Source organism: Heterocephalus glaber, unplaced genomic scaffold (genome assembly GCF_053883595.1).
Source record: "Heterocephalus glaber isolate CG9 unplaced genomic scaffold, H.glaber_assembly_v1.0 deba00001569, whole genome shotgun sequence".
Classification (NCBI taxonomy): domain Eukaryota; kingdom Metazoa; phylum Chordata; class Mammalia; order Rodentia; family Bathyergidae; genus Heterocephalus; species Heterocephalus glaber.
In genome coordinates, this window is record NW_028258354.1 from 3,290,853 (window position 1) to 3,309,499 (window position 18,647).

The window sequence follows — 18,647 nt, forward strand, 5'->3', positions numbered from 1 at the left end:
AGTCTTGCTGAGAAACATAGGATTTGTACATCTGAGAGTCACTATCAGAGGGTAAGGTAATGATAATAACAAGAATCACTGAGCAGTGAGATACCAGTTTCTGGACCAGAAGAACTGACCAGAGGCAGCAAGAGAACCCCAAAAGGCTTATTGTGGTTCACAAAACAAAGACCACTACCACTCCAATACTATTACTTAAAACACAAGACATCCAAACTCAGGGATGGCCAACACAGCAGGGCGGGAAAACAAGGTTTTACTCTCTTCCGTGTCCAAATGACTCACAGGTATCCCTTTCGCCTACAGTCAGAGGAAAGGGTTAATTGTTTGAAGAAGTAAAGAGTACACAAGTGGTAGTGCTCATATATTAAAGAGAATAAAATAGTAACATTGAGGAAATAAATATTTTTCATGAAATATGATGCAGGAAAAACAGAATTAGGACATAAGGAACACTGGTTCTGCTGCATTGCAAAACAGAAATGGGAAGAAATACCGTTCAAAATAATTGCACTGCTCTTAGGTTGCCATCTTTCTTCTAAGCCTAAGATGAGAGAATAAGTAATGAGAAAAAATATACCCTCAAACAAAATAAACCAATCCTCCACAGCCCATAATCCAAAACCAGGAAATTCAAAGTGCCTGCAAACATCCAGGTCATATTTGTAACTAAAAGGAATCTTGATTTAATGTGCTTTTCATAGGGATTTCATCTCTCCTAAATAGGCAACGTCAATGTAACAACTACAAAAACAAAAATAAATGTCATTAGAAAAGCCAGCATAACACAATCCCTTCGCCCAGTCTAAAGGAAGAACAAGGAAGGCATAGCTTCTCTCTGTCCTGAAACAAAACAATAAGAAGTCTGAATTATTTTATAGTATATTACAGATTGTGGCCTGTTCCCACACTGCCTTCCCAGGACAGGCCACTGGGGTTTAACATGAACCAAATCTGTCAACCAAATTGAAGACAAACACGTGGGTTCTAATGAGCAATGGCGGAAAAAAGCTTCTCCATTCAGCTTCAAACAATGATAAATAATTCAGGAAAAGAACTGCTGTAATACAGAGCACAGCAGCAGGATTTAAAAATAGACCAAAGGCTAGAAAGCCTAGGTGGAGGAATCAGGAATCACAGAGAAAATGGTTTTATGTGAACAAATTTTTAAGCCCTTTGCAATAAAGGAGGTTGCTGTAATTGTGGTACAAAACAAACTCCAGAATTTTCATGTACCTAAAATAATTTTTTTCCAGGAACTTGGAAAATCTGAAACAAAAGAGCTAAAAAACAATAGTACACTTAACAACAATAGTTATTACAGAAAAAGGAGAAACCAAACATAGGGAAGATAATTTTTAAGAAAAAGCAATGAGAAGAGGGTTAAAATTCTATGTTCTAGTCAGGTGTGGTGGTGCACACCTGTAAATCAGAACTTGAGAGGCTGAGGCAAGAGAACTGCTGGCAGTTCAAGACCAGCCTGGACTAGATATGAGTTCAAGGCTAGTCTGAACTAAATAGTGAGACTTTGTCTCAAAAAATAAATAAACAAAAATTTAAAAATTCTATTTTTCATATCACCAACTTCTAGGTCTAACATAAATTTGGCCTTTTATGGGGTAATTATGTCTCTAGTACTAAAAGACATAGTGCTCAAGATTTTTCTATTAATTTTTCCACTTTTAGCATCTTACAATGCAACACATGCAAACATAAGATTCTCATTCATCAATACAAAAAGGCAGTATGAAAGGTATGCTTATGGTCATCCCAGATTTAAATTAATTTCCAACTCTACAGAACTGATGAATTTATAATTAGATGAAGATAGTCCAAAGTCCTGGATGCATGTGGACTGTAGAGGTTTCAACCTATTCAAGAACATTTCAAGAGGGAGGCTGAGGCAGGAAGATCACATGTAATGTTTTCCAGCCTAGGCAACTTAATGAGATTCTGTTTCAAAATAAAAAATAAAAAGGGCTGAGACTATACATCAGTGGCACAGTACTTGCCCAGTACTATGTAGAGCACAGGGGTTCAATTCCCAGTATAACAACACCAACAACAAAAAGTTTCAAGTACAGAGTCTGATGAATACTGTAGCTGAACAATCAATCTTAAAACATGTATATTGAGGACTATAAGAATGATTCAACAATGTGTATGATGAAGAAATAGCATTTTGTATTTTAATTTCCCAATGCCATCAAAATATGTATCACTCTCTTTTCATAAGCATGAGAGCAACTAAAAATTTTAAGACCATTTAAAATAGCTCCTTTGTTTTTGTTTTTTGAGACAGGGTCTCACTGTACAATTTAGGCTGGCCTTGACCTAACTATATAGCCCAAACTGGCCTCAAACTCTTAGTGATCTTACTTCCTCAGCCTTTGGAGTGCTGGGATGACAGGTGTGCACCATCACACCTAGCTTTAAGATAACTCTTAATGACTAATCTGCTTATAAAAGTATAATATAAGGGGCAGGAGATTTAGCTCAATGATTCTGCCGCCTGCCTCACAAGCACAAGGTCCGGAGTTCAATCCTCAGTACCAAAAAATAGAATAAAATAAAAGTATAATATAAAATATAGAAGAAACCATAATCTCATCTTTTTATGTATTACTTTATCCTAACTAGGCAAAACAAATGATACTAAAGAAATTCTCATTCAATACAAGGAAATACATAAGCAGACTATGCCTCACCCACCCACCCATCCACCTTCCTTTCTCTCTGTCTCTGTCACTATCTCTGTTTCTCTCTCCCTTCTTATTTGAGACAGGCTCTCATCATGTAGTTCAGGCTTGCTTTGAGCTTACTATGTAGCCCAGGCTGGCCTCAAACTCTCGGTGATCCTCCTGCCTCAGCCTCCCGAGTGCTGGGATTACAGGCCTGAGCCACTATACTTGGCCTCATCTATCTTTAGAAGAAATATTGACTATGTCTTATAACTGTGCCATTCAATTTAAACTTCACAAAGACCACATAAAATTTATTTCTTAAATTCTCTAGATTATGAGAATAAACACAGTATTTCCAAAGAAGAAACAGACTGATTCATTTTTGTATGATCCATGTGGAGGCCTTCTCTAGGTATCATCTAACATTGCCAGATCATGTTTTCCATCCCTCCCCATACAAAGTAAGCCATCATTTCCTTACCCTGTAATTCCAGGCTTTCTCACTATTGACAAGAGATAGTCAAGTGGACCTGGGTTTGAGTCCTAATGTCAGTTCCACAGTACCACTCTTGCTTGTAGTAAAAGGGTCTTATTCTGGCTATGTAGACAGAATTGCTGTGACTCTTCTCTGACCTGCCCATCCATCAAGGAAAGATGGCCATGGAACCAAGGAGGCATACCTACCTGAAGCCCCCACCTCTGTCTTCTACTCCTAACTGGCCTCCAGAATTCACTGCTAAAGTAGCCCTAAGCCCACTTCAGGATCTTCGGTGGCTCTCTTTTCAAAATCTGTCCTCCTATGAACAATAACCACTGCTGTATACATTTCATGACCTGAATGGTAGGCAAGGGACAAATGATGGAAGGATTATAGATGGAGACTAGACTTGTGGGTTATCTCTGCACTATCCTATTCTGTCTCAGAACTTTGAGGACTCCAAGAATTGTAAATTCCAATCTACCCTTCTAGATCATTAAACAACGTATTTTTCAAGATATGAGAGCAAATTTTTCCTAATAGTTATTTTTTAAATTGTGATTTACAATGATTAAATATTTAGAAATGGAACGTGGGCTTCCATTCTTGCTTCTGTTCTGGGATTTAACTTACTAGGACCGTACCTACCTAAAACCATCACATACAAACTCTATGATCTTACATAAGTAACCACTCCCTAGGCCTCCCTTTATTGAACTATAAATAAGTTAAAATCTCCTTAGCCAGGCATGGTGGCACATGCCTTTAATCCCAGCACTCAGAAGGCTGACGCAGGAGGATTGCAAAGTTGGAGGCTAGCCTGGGGTACATATCCAGTTCAAGGTCAGCCTGGTCTACATAACAGGACCCTGTTTCAAAAAACAAATAATAATAATCAAAATGTAGTATGCACATACAATGGAATATTACAAACCCTTAACAAGGAAAGAAATTTTGACATATGCTGCAACAAGGATGAACCTTGAGGTCATTATGTAAAGTGAAATGAGCCAGTCACAAAAAGACATACTGTATAACTCTACTTATATGAGGCAGAGTAGTCAAAAGTTTTAGAGAAAGAAAGTAGAATAGTGATTACAAGGGTACAGGAGAAGGGAGGAGTGGGAAGTTATTGTTTAATGAATACAAAGTTTCAGTTTTACAAGACTAGAATTCTGGAGATGGATGGTTGTGACAGTTGTATACCATCATGAATATATTTAATATCACTGAACTATATGTACACTTAATATGGTTAAGATAATACATTTAATGTTACATGTTTATTTTAATATAATAAAAAATTTAGGAAAAAAAGAATAAAGTATAACGTGTATAAGGGATTAGATTTTTTTTTGTTTCTTCACTGCTATATCCCTTGCTTATACATAGTTCTGCCACGATAAGGGTTTTATAACTTTATTTTATTTTATTTTTTGAGATAAGGTCTTGATAGTTCAGCCTGACCTTGAACTCACTATGGAGCTCAGGCTAGCCTTGAACGCAGGGTGATCCTGCCTCAGCCTCCTAAGTGCTGGGATTACAGGCATACACCACCATGGCCGGCTCAATGAGTGTTTTTTTTTTTTTTTAATGAGCGTTTTTTAAATAAACCATTAGCCACAAGAAACAAATACAGAGTGGTTATCTGATATCTCAATATCAGTATATAAGCATACGTATGAGGTACACACACACACTATAAGAAAGTTTGACATAACCAGAAAACAAGGGGTTTTTTTGGTTTTTTTTTTAGAAAACAAGTTATTTATACACACCTACTTTACTTAGCTGCTTCCTGAAATTTTAGGGCAATTTCCTTAAAAACGAAACTAAAGAAAATAAGAGTATGTCTTCAATATAAAGACATTTCTGCTCTCTTCAATTTCTTCACCTGTCCATAAAGTGGTACTAATACTACTCAGTAATTTCATATATAATCCCACCAGAAAAAGTTACTAGGATAAACCAAATTTTACTGAATTCTGGTTTTAAACACCAAATATGATGGCTTGCAGAAAGAAGTCCAGAAGAGCAGAGTTAAGAAAAAGGCACCTTTCTCTTTCTGTTTTCATTCCTAACTGCCTTAAACCATGTACAGGTAAATCCTATTAATGAATGCCTAAGAACTCAAAGCAAGTCTATAAACTATATCTTACCCTCACCCAAAAAAGTGATTTTCAAATGTCCTTAGTCAATCCACTTATCATTATTATAAAAGCTCATTTCCAAACTGAAGGTTAGAATACTACAGCAAAAGTAGGTGATTCAGAAATAAAATACTCTGAAACAGATTTATATAACATTACAAATAAGACACAGGTAGACAGAATGGCAGCTAGTAACAGATACCTCAGCAACATATTCTGCAGGGCATAACTTAGTTTAAAGTACATCAACAAGAGGCATATGTTGCAGAAGTGCTTTCTGTGTTACACAAATTTCAAAACAAATTTCAAAACTACTGTCTATTCAAAGACTTATTTTAATAAGATTGCATTCTCCATATTGGTCTAATCCTGAAACTCATCTACAACAAAAGATATCATCTCAAGGAAAAACACTTGGTGACCTCAAAATACTATTAACAAAGGACAAGTATATTTCCAGACACTGGCAAAATAAACTCCCAAAAGCTCTAAGTTCCATGACTAGACTACATGATGGCACAAATCCTTCCTGAATAGAATTCAAAGTTTTCTTAAACATTAAAAAAAAAGAAAGAAAAAGAAAAAGACACAAAAGCCAACAAGCTCTAACACATTCTATTCTAGACCAAAAATACAAAGCTGTAAATGTCTAGAAATGCCTCGAGTTGTATAATTACTGAAGCTAGTCAGCATTCTCAAAATCAAACACCTCCTGCAATGCTAAAAGAATGGGAAGTTGGACAAAAAGAACCGGCAAATGAACCCCATCAAAATATAAAACTCAGTTATATTTCTCTAATAAAGAAAATATAATTCTGGAATTTAAACAATGTAACTGGGAGAAGAAAAATGGTATCAACCTCATAAATCATAGCTAAAATGTGAAACTCTGGTGTTATCCACTGGGAAAGTGGGATTTAATTGGGCAGGAAACTCAGAACTGTGTAATGGTTTTGTAATAGATAACATTTATAACAAAAAAAAAAAAGTTGCTAAAGAAAAGCCCTGGCCCTGATGGATTCACTGCTGAATTCTACAAGAAATTTAGAGAAGACCTAATGCTGCTACTCTTCAAACTCTTTAATGAAATTGAAAGACAAGCAATACTCCCAAATTCATTCCTAGAAGCAAGCATTACCCTGATTCCAAAACCAGAGAAGGATCCAACCAAAAAGGAGAATTACACGCCAATCTCCCTAATGAACATAGATGCAAAAATCCTTAAGATACTGGCAAACAAAAGGCAGCAAATACTCAAGAAGGTTATACACCCTGACCAAGTTGGATTCATCCCAGGGACGCAGGGATGGTTCAACATACACAAATCAATAAATGTAATACACTATATTAACAGAGCCAAGGACAAAAACTATATGATCCTCTCAATAGATCCAGAAAAAGCATCTGACAAGAATCAACACCTATTCATGATAAAAACCCTACAGAAAATTGGTAGTCTTTATCCCAATCTGATAAAAGCCATCTACAACAAACCAAGAGCCAACAACATATTAAATGGACAAAAACTGAAAGCTTTCATTCTAAAATCAAGAACAAGACAAGGATGTCCACTGTCACCTCTCTTGTTCAATATAGTTCTGGAAACATTAGCCAGAGCAGTTAGACAAAAGAAACAAATAAAAGGAATAAGGATAGAAAGGAGGAAGTTAAATTATCATTATTTTCAGATGACATGATACTTTACATAGAAGACCCCAAAAACTCCACCAAAAGACCTTGAGATTTGATAACCAAATTCAGTGGCAGAGCTGGATACAAAGTCAATGCTCAGGGCCGGGGATTTAGCTCAGTGGTTTCATCACCTGCTGCGCAAGCGCAAGGACCCAAGTTCGATCCCCGGTACCAAAAAAAAAAAAAAAAAAAAGTCAACGCTCAAAAGTCAATACCCTTCTTGTATACAAATAACAAATTCATGGAGAGAAATTAGAGAAACAACCCCTTTTATAGTATCATCAAAAAAAATGAAACACCTAGGAATCAATCTAATGAAGTAAAACACCTCTACACTGAAAACTACAGTATTCTGAAAAAGGAGGTTGAAGAGGATATCAGAAAATGGAAAGATATCCCTTGTTCTTGGATAGGAAGAACCAATATAGTGAAAATGACCATACTTCCAAAATTGTTACACAGATTCAATGTAATCCCTATCAAAATCCCAACAGTATATCTCACAAAATTAATCCTAAATGAATCCTAAAATTCATTTGGAACCAGAAGAGAGCTAGCAAAGGCAATGCTGGCCAAGAAAAGGAAAGCATGGGGTATCACAATCCCTGACTTTATACTACAAAGCTACATTGATAAAAACAGCATGGTACTGGCAAAAGAACAAACCTGAGGGTCAATGGAACAGACTAGAGGATACAGAAATAACTCCAGACATACTCGGCCACCTTATCTTTGTCAAAGGAGCCAAACACCTTCACTGGAAGAAGGATAGCTTCTTTAATAAATGGTGCTAGGAAAACTGACTTTCCACATGCCAAAGATTGAAACTAGACCCATATCTTTCACCACGCACCAACCTAAAATTGAAATGGATCAAAGATCTAAATATTACAACAGAAACACTAAATCTGCTGGAAGAGAAAATAGGTAGAACACCTGAGGACATAGGAGTAGGCAAAGACTCCATGAACAAAATCCAGACCGCAGGAGAAATACTACAAAGAATCAACAACTGGGACCTCATCTTATTAAAAAGCTTTTGCACAGCAAGGGAAACCACCAACAGAGTGAGGAGATAACCCACAGAGTGGGAAAATTTTTTTTACTAGTTTTTCAGATAAAGGACTATTATCTAGAATATATAAAGAACTAAAAAAAAAAAAAAAAATCAAAGCCCCCAAATTCAAAGACCCAATGCAAAAAGGGCATCTGAAATAAAAAGAGACTTCTCAGATGAAGAGTTAGAAGTGGCAAATAAATATACAAAAAATGTTGAACATCACTGTTCATTCGAGAGATGCGAATTAAAACAAAGCTGAGATTCCATCTCACTCCAGAAAGAATGGCTGCTATCAAGAAATTAACCAACAACAAATACTGGTGGGGCTGTGGGGAAAAAGGAACCCTTTTCCACTGCTGGTGGGAGTGTCAACGGGTGCAACCACTGTGGAAATCAGTGTGGAAATTTCTCAAAGAACTAAAACTAGAGGTTCCTTTTGACCCAACTGTACCTCTTCTTGGTATCTTCCTGAAAGAATAAAAAATATCATGCCACAGCAATATATGCACACCCATGTTTATAGCAGCACAGCCTGTAATAGCTAAACCTTGGAAACAGCCCAAATGCCTATCAACTTATGACTGGATAAAGATGTGGTTTTTTTATACAATGGAGTACTACTCTGCCATAAAGAAGGATGAGCTCCAGATACTTATAGCTAAATGGATGTCCCTTGAGACCATACTCTTAAGAGAAATAAATCAGACACACACGTTTAAATACCGCATTGTATCTCTGGTGTGAGAAACTGAATGTGGAAATAAGGACTGAGATGTATAATGGATGATGGGAAATGGGAAGAAAGTGTTCAAATGGGAAGGGGAAAGGGAGGAGGAAGGGAGAAAGTAAGGAAGTGACAAGAAAAAAAGTGAAAATAGAAGGAAAAAAACAGAAACAAAGCTTTTGTACACAGGGAGGGGAGGGGGCTTGTGGGGGTGAATGGGATAAAATAAAATTTATATTAAAAATTCCTCTAAAAAGAAAACACATCAGTTTAATATCTGATACATCTTCTATCTGAGAACAATACATTAAATGGATTTTTGGAGCTGAGAGGTGGAATAGGAGCTTGCTCTGTCCACTCCACACATTTACCTGGTATTGCAGTACCTCCAGGAATGGTGTACCCCCCCTTGGATGTGGGGACGGACAGACACATTTTCTAAAATCCATACTAAATCACATTTTTCTAATCACACTAGAATTGTACCATATCATTTTACTTCTAGTTCTTACTTTATCCTAACAAGGAATTTAACTATAGGATCTTGGGCAAAGAATTCCTGAGAGTATATTTGTTAAGTGATTTGATATCTAGGTGTGGCACCTACAAGATGAGTAGTCTTGAGGCAAGTTAATTTTTTAGTGCCTTGATTGTCTTACATGGAAAACAAAGGTGGTAGTGACTATCACATGAGGTTGTAAAGATTAAATGAGGTAATACAAACATTGCTTAGATGGATAGAAAGCATTTAAATAAAAAATAAATAAATAAATAAAAATAAAAAATAAAAAGAAAGCATTTAAATAAATGCTAACTAGCTAGGAATGGTGTGCCTGCCTGTAATCCCAGCACTCAGGGGGTTGAAACAGGAGGATTACTGCAAATTCAAGGCCAGCCTGAACTACATGATGAGACCCTGTCTCAAAAAAAAAAAAGCTGTTATTTTTCATTGTTATTTAGCCTTTACTAAACTAATTTAACAAGATCAGGGTCATTATTTTATTTTTTGTTTATTTGTTTAGTTGGGGTTTTTTTCCTTAAATTCTTTTTTTTTCCCTTAAATTCTTTTATTGGTACATTTTAGGTATACAATATGCTTACATTTATCATTGGGTGCTTGTACCTGTACATGATGTATCTTGGTTCTTATTTTTTCCCCATTCCCTGTGCACCCTTCCCTATTTACACAGACATCGTTTCCATTTTTTTCCTTTTCTCGTAATTTTTCCTTTTCCTTCTTTCCTTTTCCCTTCCCCTTCCACCACCCCTACCCCTTTGGACCTTTACTTCCTATTTCAAATTTGTTTAGTTGTTTTTTTGACACAAGGTCTCAACATGTAGACCAGGCTGGCCTTGAATTTATGGAAATTCTCCTGCCTCTGCCTCCTGAGTACTGGGATTACAGGTGTGCACCACCACTCCCAAGAGGGTCATTATTTTAAAATCCTAAAATAATTAATAAAATAATCTATTTTAAAAGGCCTCCAAACTAGTATTCCTACTTGTCTAGAATTAATAGTACCATAAGAATAGAGAATACAAGAATAGAATTAATAGTAGTATAACAAGGCCTACGGAGTAGTGGCAAATCTACAGCACTTGTACCACAGCAAGCTGTTAATTTTCACTGAAAGCACTAAAAGATTTGCCATCACTGGCCTACAGGGATATCAGATATTTAAGGACTATGATATGCATTTTTCTCTAGTGATAAATATTCTGGGATGCAATCTAATATTCTTGTGTTGAAGAAATAAAGTTTGCTGTACCACCGCTCCCACTGCAGAGGAAGGGGCTTCCGGGCCACCATACCACTGCTCCCAGCACAGAGGAATGGGCTTTCCAGGCCGCTGTACTACCATTCCCAGGAAAGAGGAAGGGGCTTCCGGGCCACCATACCATGGCTCCCAGTGCAGAGGAGATGAGCTGCATGGGCGTCAACAGCACACATGCACGCACGTGCGTGCACACACACACACACACACATACACCCTTCAAACTGAGAAGACACGTAAACAAGTCTCAAAACCAGACTTCCAGATCTCCTACAGCAACCCCAAAGGGAAATACGATGGAACACTGATACTCAACCAACTGGATTCCCTGAACTGGCAACAACAGAGGATATGGAAAAAATGAAATCAGAAATAATTTCTCAGACAACAGCAGAGATTGTGCTCATAGTGCAAGACATGATTAATAAATCTAGAGAGGAGCTCAGGAACATGATGGAATCCCAACATAGGAAACAGATGGAATCCATAAAACAGATGCAAACATTTCCAGGAGATTAAAAACTCCATCGCAAGTTTACACAGCAGAATGAGCCAATGTGAGGACAGAATTTCAGATATAGAAGATAACATTGCAATTAGTGACTAGGAAAAGAAAAATTGCTTCAAAATTGTAAGGGAACATGAGAAATCAATCCAGCAGCTGCTAGATGATGCAAAGAAGAATAACATAAGACTGATTGGAGTCAATGAAGAAACAGGAGAGAGTGCAGATGACATGAAAAAACTGTTCACAGAAGTGATGGCAGAAAACTTCCTAAGCAGGAGAAAAGAACTTGACATGGAGATAAGCAAGGTATACAGGACTCCAACTAGCCTTGATCAAAAAAAATCTACACATAGCCATATAATTGTTAAGATTCCAGAAACTCAACAGAAGAACAAAGTTCTACAAGCAGTTAAAGAAACAAATCACATACAAAGGAAAGCCCATCAGAATCACAGCAGACTTCTCAACGCAAACCCTTAAGGCAAGAAAAGCTTGGAATGATGTATTCCAAGCCCTAAAGGAAAACAGCCTCCAACCCAGATTAATGTACCCTGCAAAACTATCTTTCAAAATTGATGGAGAAATGAGATACTTTCGTGTCAAAGAGCATCTTAGGAACTTCAGGAATACCAAACCAGCACTGGAAAAAATTTTAGAAAATATCCTAGGAAAAGACAATGAGGATCATAACCCCAGGAAGCAGAGCAGAATGAATCCAACTGGCACAACAAGAAATTAAATGGAAAGGGGGAGAATCCAACAAGAAGAAAAAGTCATGACAATGATAAGTTAATATGTATCAGTTATAACCATCAACATTAATGGTCTCAATTCACCAGTCAAAAGAAATAGACTGGGAGAATGGGTCAAGAAGCAAGATCCAGCAATATGCTGCACACAAGAAACACACTTAATTCAAAAAGAAACTCATAGACTGAAAGTTAAAAGGGTGGAAAACAATACTCCATGCAACGGGAACCCGAAAAAAAGCAGGAGAACCTATCCTCTTTGCAGATCAAGTGGATTTCAAACCAACACTGATTAAGAGAGACAAAGAAGGACACCAGATCCTTGTAAAGGGAACAATCCAACAGGAAGAGATGACAATCATAAATATATATGCACTGAATACTAGTACACCCAACTATATAAAACAAAATTAATGGACGTGAAAAATTAAATAAGCACTAACACAATAGTAGTAGGGGAACTCAATACCCCACTGTCACAAACAGACAGATCAACTAGGCAAAAAGTAATGAAATACTAGAACTCAAACTCTTGAACATATGAACTTAACAGATGTTTACAGAATGTTCCACCCCACAAAATCAGAATACACATTCTTCTCAGCTGCACATGGGTTGTTCTCAAAAACAGAACACATACTCACTCACAGAACATGTTTAAGTAAGTGCAAAGGAACTGAAGTTATCCCCTGTATATTATCAGACCACAGTGTGATGAAATTGGAGATCAATAGCAAAAGAAACTGCAAAAATTTCATAAACACATGGAAATTGAACAACACACTTCTGCACAACCAATGGGTCAGAGAGGAAATTAAAGAAGAAATCAGACAGTTCCTTCAATTAAATGACAGTGCAATACAACATACTGAAATCTATGGGACACAATGAAAGCAGTCTTATGAGGAAAATTCATAGCTGTGAATACTCATATTAGGAAAACAGAGTGAGCCCAATTAAGGAACCTGATGCTGAATCGCAACCTTCTAGAAAAAGAAGAGCAGGACAATCCCACAGCCCATAGAAAGGAGGAAATTATAAAGATCAGAACAGAAATCAATGCAGTGGAGACTAAGAGAACAATACAAAAAAATCAATGAAGCCAAGAGTTGGTTCTTCGAAAGAATAAACAAAATTGATAAACCCTTAGCCAAAGTTACCAGAAAAAGGAAAGAAAAGGCCCAAATCCATGCAATTAGGAATGAAAAGGGTGAAATTACAACAGACCCAGCAGAAATCCAGAGGATCATCAATACCTACTTCGAGAACCTATATAATGCTTTCCAATAAGATGGAAAACACACAAGAAATGGACAGATTCCTAGATACAAATGAATTACCAAAGTTGAATGAAGAGGACCTAAAAATTCTAAACAACCCAATATCAACCAATTAAATTGAAAACGTAATTAAAAACTTATCAACTAAGAAAAGCCCAGGTCCTGATGCCTTCACTGCTAAATTCTACAAGACATTTAGAGAGGAACTACTGCCATTACTCTTTAAACTCTTCAGTGAAATTGAAAGGGAAGCAATACTCCTGAATTCATTCCTGGAAGCAAGCATCACCTTGATCCCCAAAGCAGAGAAAGACTCAACCGGAAAAGAGAACTATAGGCCAATCTCACTAATGAACATAGATGCAAAAATCCTTAATAAGATACTGGCAAAGAGAATGCAGAAGATCATCAAGAAGATCATACACCCTGACCAAGTGGGATTCATCCCAGGGATGGAGGGATGGTCCAACATATGCAAATCAATGTAATATACTATATCAATAGAGCCAAGGACAAAAAATGTATGATCAGGGGCCGGGGATTTAGCTCAGTGGTTTCGTCACCTGCTGCCCAAGTGCAAGGACCCGAGTTCAATCCCCAGTACCAAAAAAACGAACAAACAAAAAAAAATGTATGATCATCTCAATAAATGCAGAAAAATCATTTGACAATCCAACATGCATTTATGATAAAAACCCTACAAAAAATTGGAATAGATGGTCTCTACCTCAATCTGACAAAAGCTATCTATGAATAACCAACAGCCAGTATCATACTATATGGTCAAAAACTGAAATCCTTCACACTCAAATCAGGAACAAGACAAGGATGTCCACTATCACCACTCCTGTTCAATATAGTTTTGGAAACATTAGCCATGGCAATTAGACAAGAGAAAGAAACAAAAGGAATAAAGATAGGAAATGAAGAAGTCAAACTGCCATTATTTGCAGATGACATTATACTCTATATAGAAGACCCCAAGAATGCCACCAAAATCTTCTAGACTTAATAACCAAATTCAGTAGAGTCGCTGGATACAAGGTCAACACACAAAAATCAATAGCTTTCCTCTACACGAATAACAGACTCACTGAGAGAGAAATAGGGCAAACAATTCCTTTCACAATAGCATCCAAAAAACTGAAATACCTAGGAATCAACCTAACAAAAGAAATCAAAGACCTCTTCTCTGAAAACTATAGCACTCTGAAAAGAGATTGAAGATGATATCAGAAATTAGAAAGACATCCCCTGCTCCTGGGTAGGAAGATCAACAGAGTGAAAATGGCCATACTTCCAAAACTGCTATATAGATTTAATGCAATCCCAATTGAAATCCCAGCACCGTACTTCATGGACCTTGAGAAAACAATCCAAGAGACCCAGAAGAGCAAAAGCAATTCTAGGCAACAGAGACATGACAGGGGGTATCACAACCCCTTGAAACTATACTACAAAGCTGTGATAAAAAACAGCATGGTACTGACAAAGAAACAGACCTGAGGACCAGCGGAACAGATTAGAAGATGCAGAAACAATGCCAGACACACTCAGCCACCTCATCTTCGATAAAGGAGCCAAACACCCTCACTGGAGGAAAGATAGTCTCTTTAATAAATGATGCTGGAAAAATTGGGTTTCAACGTTTCAAAGATTAAAACTAGACCTTATATCTCTCACCACGCACTAAACTAAAATCGAAATGGATTAAAGATCTAAATATTAAAATAGAAATGCTGAATTGGCTGGAACAGAGGTTAGGTAGAACTCTTGGAAGACGTTGGTGTAGGAAAAGATTTTATGAACAAAACCTCAGTTGCCCGTGAACTAGCACCAACAATCAACAAGTGGGATCTCTTCTTATTAAAAAGCTTCTGCACAGCAAGAGAAACCACCAGCAGTGTGAAGAGACAACCCAATGTGGGAAAAAAATCTTCACCTGTTGTTCTTCAGACAAAGGTCTACTATCTCGAATCTATAAAGAACTTTAAAAAATCAGACCTCCCAAATTTAAAGACCCAATCCAAAAATGGGCATCTGAAATGAACAGATATTTCTCACACAAAGAAGTAGACATGGAAAATAAACATATGAAAAAATGTTCAACATCACTGGTCATTCGAGAGATGCAAATAAAAACAATGCTGAGATTCCACCTCACTCCAGAAAGAATGGCTGCTATCATGAAATCAACCAACAACAAATGCTGGCGGGGCTGTGGGGAAAGAGGAACTCTGCTCTACTGCTGGTGGGAGTGTAGACTGGTGCAACCACTGTGGAAATCAGTATGGAGATACCTCAAAGAACTAGGACTGGAAGTCCCATTTGACCCAGCTATTCCCCTGCTGGGTATCTTCCCCAAAGAATTAAAAGAATCATACCACATTAGCTCAGTGGTTCCAGCACCTGCCTCGCAAGTGCAAGTTCCTGAGTTCGATCCCCCGTACAAAAAAAAAAAAAAAAAAGAATCATACCACAGTGATATATGTGGACCCATGTTCATAGCAGCACAACTTGTAATAGCTAAAACTTGGAAGCAGCCCAATTGCCCATCAACTGGTGACTGGATCAAGAAAATGTGGTTTTATAAAATGAAGCCATAAAAAATGAGAAATTAGAGACATGTATAGCTAAATGGATGCACATTCAGGTGATACTCTTAAGTGAAATAAATAGGACACACATGTAAATACCGAATAGTTTCTCTAGTGTGAAAAACAAAGTGTAAATAAGGACTAAAAGATATAACAGATAATGTGAAATAGGAAGAAAAGGGGCAAGGGGAAGGGGAAGTGGGAGGGGTAGAGGAAAGGAAAGAAGGGAATGGAATTAATATGAGAAAATGAAAAAATGGAAACAAAGTCTTTGTAAATAGGGAGGGATGGAAGGGTTGAAGGGAGGGCAAGGGAAGGGGTAAAAATAAGAACCAAGAGAGATTATGTAAAGGTGCAAATTTCCAAAGATGAATGTTATTATATTGTATACCTAAAATGTACCAATAAAATAAAATTAAGAAAAAAATTTTTAAGAAAAAGATAATTTTCCTTGGTAAGAATGCAAAAAATGGGCCGGGGATTTAGCTCAGTGGTTCCACTGCCTGCTTTGCAAGTGCAAGGTCCCAAGTTTGATCCCTGGTACCAAAAAAAAAAGAATGCTAAATAAATAAATAAATAAAGTTTTCTGGCAAGTAAACTAAAATGTATTATATTAAGTGGTGTCTAGAGTTGCTTACAAGGTTAGATGGAAACAGAGGAAGCAAGCATCTTAACAGCCCAGAGGAAAAGTTTCCAAAAGGAAAGGATGCCTAAGCTTGATTGTCAAGGACAAATATGAGGTATGATCAAAATATATAGTGAATGTTTACATTTTTAAAAATTTATTATAGTGAAAGACACATTGCTATCAATCCCCCAGAAAATATTCTCCCTTGCTTGGAACACACTTATGCCATCATTCTTGCCACTTTCTGAAGCACATCTAGAAGTCCTCTTTTAGAGCATTTTTATGAGGTTTGATCAAAAATATGGTGAATGCTGCTAAGTGCCATCTAGTGGAAAGGCAGGCTCATAAAAGCATGATGGTGTGCCCATATTTATCTTATTCACTGGATCTGGCACCATGCAAATTCACCAAAGTCAAACTGGCCACAATAAGTAAACATTCTGAATTGATTCAGGACAGCAAGGCAGCCACGAGATGCAACTGAACACACACAAGAGAACATCCAAAAATGCTTCAGAAAGTAGCAAGAATGATAGAGTAAGTGTGTTTGAAGCAGGGAGTACTGGGGGAGGTTAAAAGCAATGTATCTTTTCCTGTATCTTTACTATCTTTTACTGTAAAATGTTTAAACATTTAAACATTCACTATAGTTTTCAATCACACCTTGTATGTACTTCATAGCAAAGTAGAGATGTGAGGAAAGGGACCTAGGTTCCAGATTTACCATTTAGATGATTTGGGGAAAATTAATCTCTTTTAACTTCAGTTTCTGGGCTGGGGATGTAGCTCAGTGGTAAGGTAATTGCCTAGCATGCATAAGGTCCTGAGTTGGATCCCCAGCAGCAGCCCCCCTCCCCGAAACAACAACAAAATCCCTTCAGTTTCCTAAACTATTTAAAACAGAATGATTAGAGTACTTATTTTGGAATGAGAAGTCTCTGACCTAAGAGGCATTAAGGAGTTGATTTTTGTGTGTGTGTGTATGTGGTACTGGGGATTGAAGGAAGTAATCTTTAAAACTCAGTGATACGGGCTGGGGATTTAGCTCAGTGGTTTCACCGCCTGCTGCGCAAGCGCAAGGACCAGAGTTCGATCCCCAGTACCAAAAAAAACCCCTCAGTGATATGTGAAATATGTGTAGGCTAAAAGCCTGGTACAGTAGTATACACCTGTAATCCCAGCATTCTAGAAGGCTGAGGCAGGAGGATTGCAAATTTGAGCCCTGCCTGAGCAATTTAATGACTTTATAAGACCCTATTTCAAAATAAAAACTAAAAAAGAGTTGGGGATGTAGCTAAGTGCAAAGGTCCATGACTCAATCCCCAGTACTACAAGATAAAGAAAAAAGAAAGAGAAGAGGGGAGGGGAGGAAAGAGAAAGGGAGGGGAATACAGGAGGAAGGGGAGGAAGAGAAGAGGAAGAAGAGAAGAAAGGGGGAAGAGGAGAAGAAAGAGAAGGGGAAGAGGAAGAAGACTAAATAGAAAAGCAGCACACAAAATGTGGCCTGTGGCCTGGGGCCAGGGATTTAGCTTAGTGGCGCAAGGCCCCAAGTTCGATCCCAGGTACCAAAACACAAAACAAAACAAAACAAAATATGGCCTGGAACCACTGGTAATACTGCAAGATGAAAAACATTTTCATAGCCAGGAATGGTGGTGTGCATTTATAGTTCCAGCTACTCCCAGAGACTGAGGAGTGAGGATCACTTGAGCTCAGGAGTTCAAGACCTGACTAAACAACATAGTAAAACTGTCAAAATTTTTTTCATAATATAATATTAAGACCTTGTTTACCCTTTTCACTTTCATGTTCTCACAAGTTTATACTAGTTTTCCAAAGGTAACATGATACATAATATCACAACTAATTTTGGGCAGGGGATTTAGCTCAGTGGTTCCGCCACCTGACCCACAAGGGCAAGGACCCAAGTTCGATCCCCAGTACCAAAAAAAAATTTACATAACTAATTTGAATAAAAAAGCCGATTTAAGAACCCAATGGTGTTCCATTAACCCCATCATTAAAAATGCCTTTCAAAGGGGCTGGGGATTTAGCTCAGTGGTGCCGCTGCCTGCCTGGCAAGTGCAAGACCTGAGTTCAATCCCCGGCACCAAAAAAAAAAAAAAAAAAAAAAAAAAATTGTATAAAAATGGCTTTCAAAAATTAAAAACAATGATCCATTTCTTACTATTTTGTTGTTGCTATTTTGAAAAAGTTATATTCATAAAAATGTGCTTTTGCTAGATATGGTAGCACATGCCTATAACCAATCCCAGCAACTTGGGAGGCTAAGGCAAGAGGATCTCCAGTTTAAGGTCAGCC

At 37.4% G+C, this 18,647-nt stretch overlaps 1 protein-coding gene and 1 pseudogene across 17 annotated transcripts in view; one reads left to right on the forward strand and one right to left on the reverse strand.

Annotated features, from left to right (window-relative positions):
- The window catches only part of R3hdm2 (R3H domain containing 2), a 171,103-nt gene that overhangs the window by 109,638 nt on the left and 42,818 nt on the right, over nt 1-18,647 (reverse strand). The window lies entirely within an intron of this gene.
- LOC147823714 (U2 spliceosomal RNA) lies at nt 9,032-9,196 on the forward strand (annotated as a pseudogene).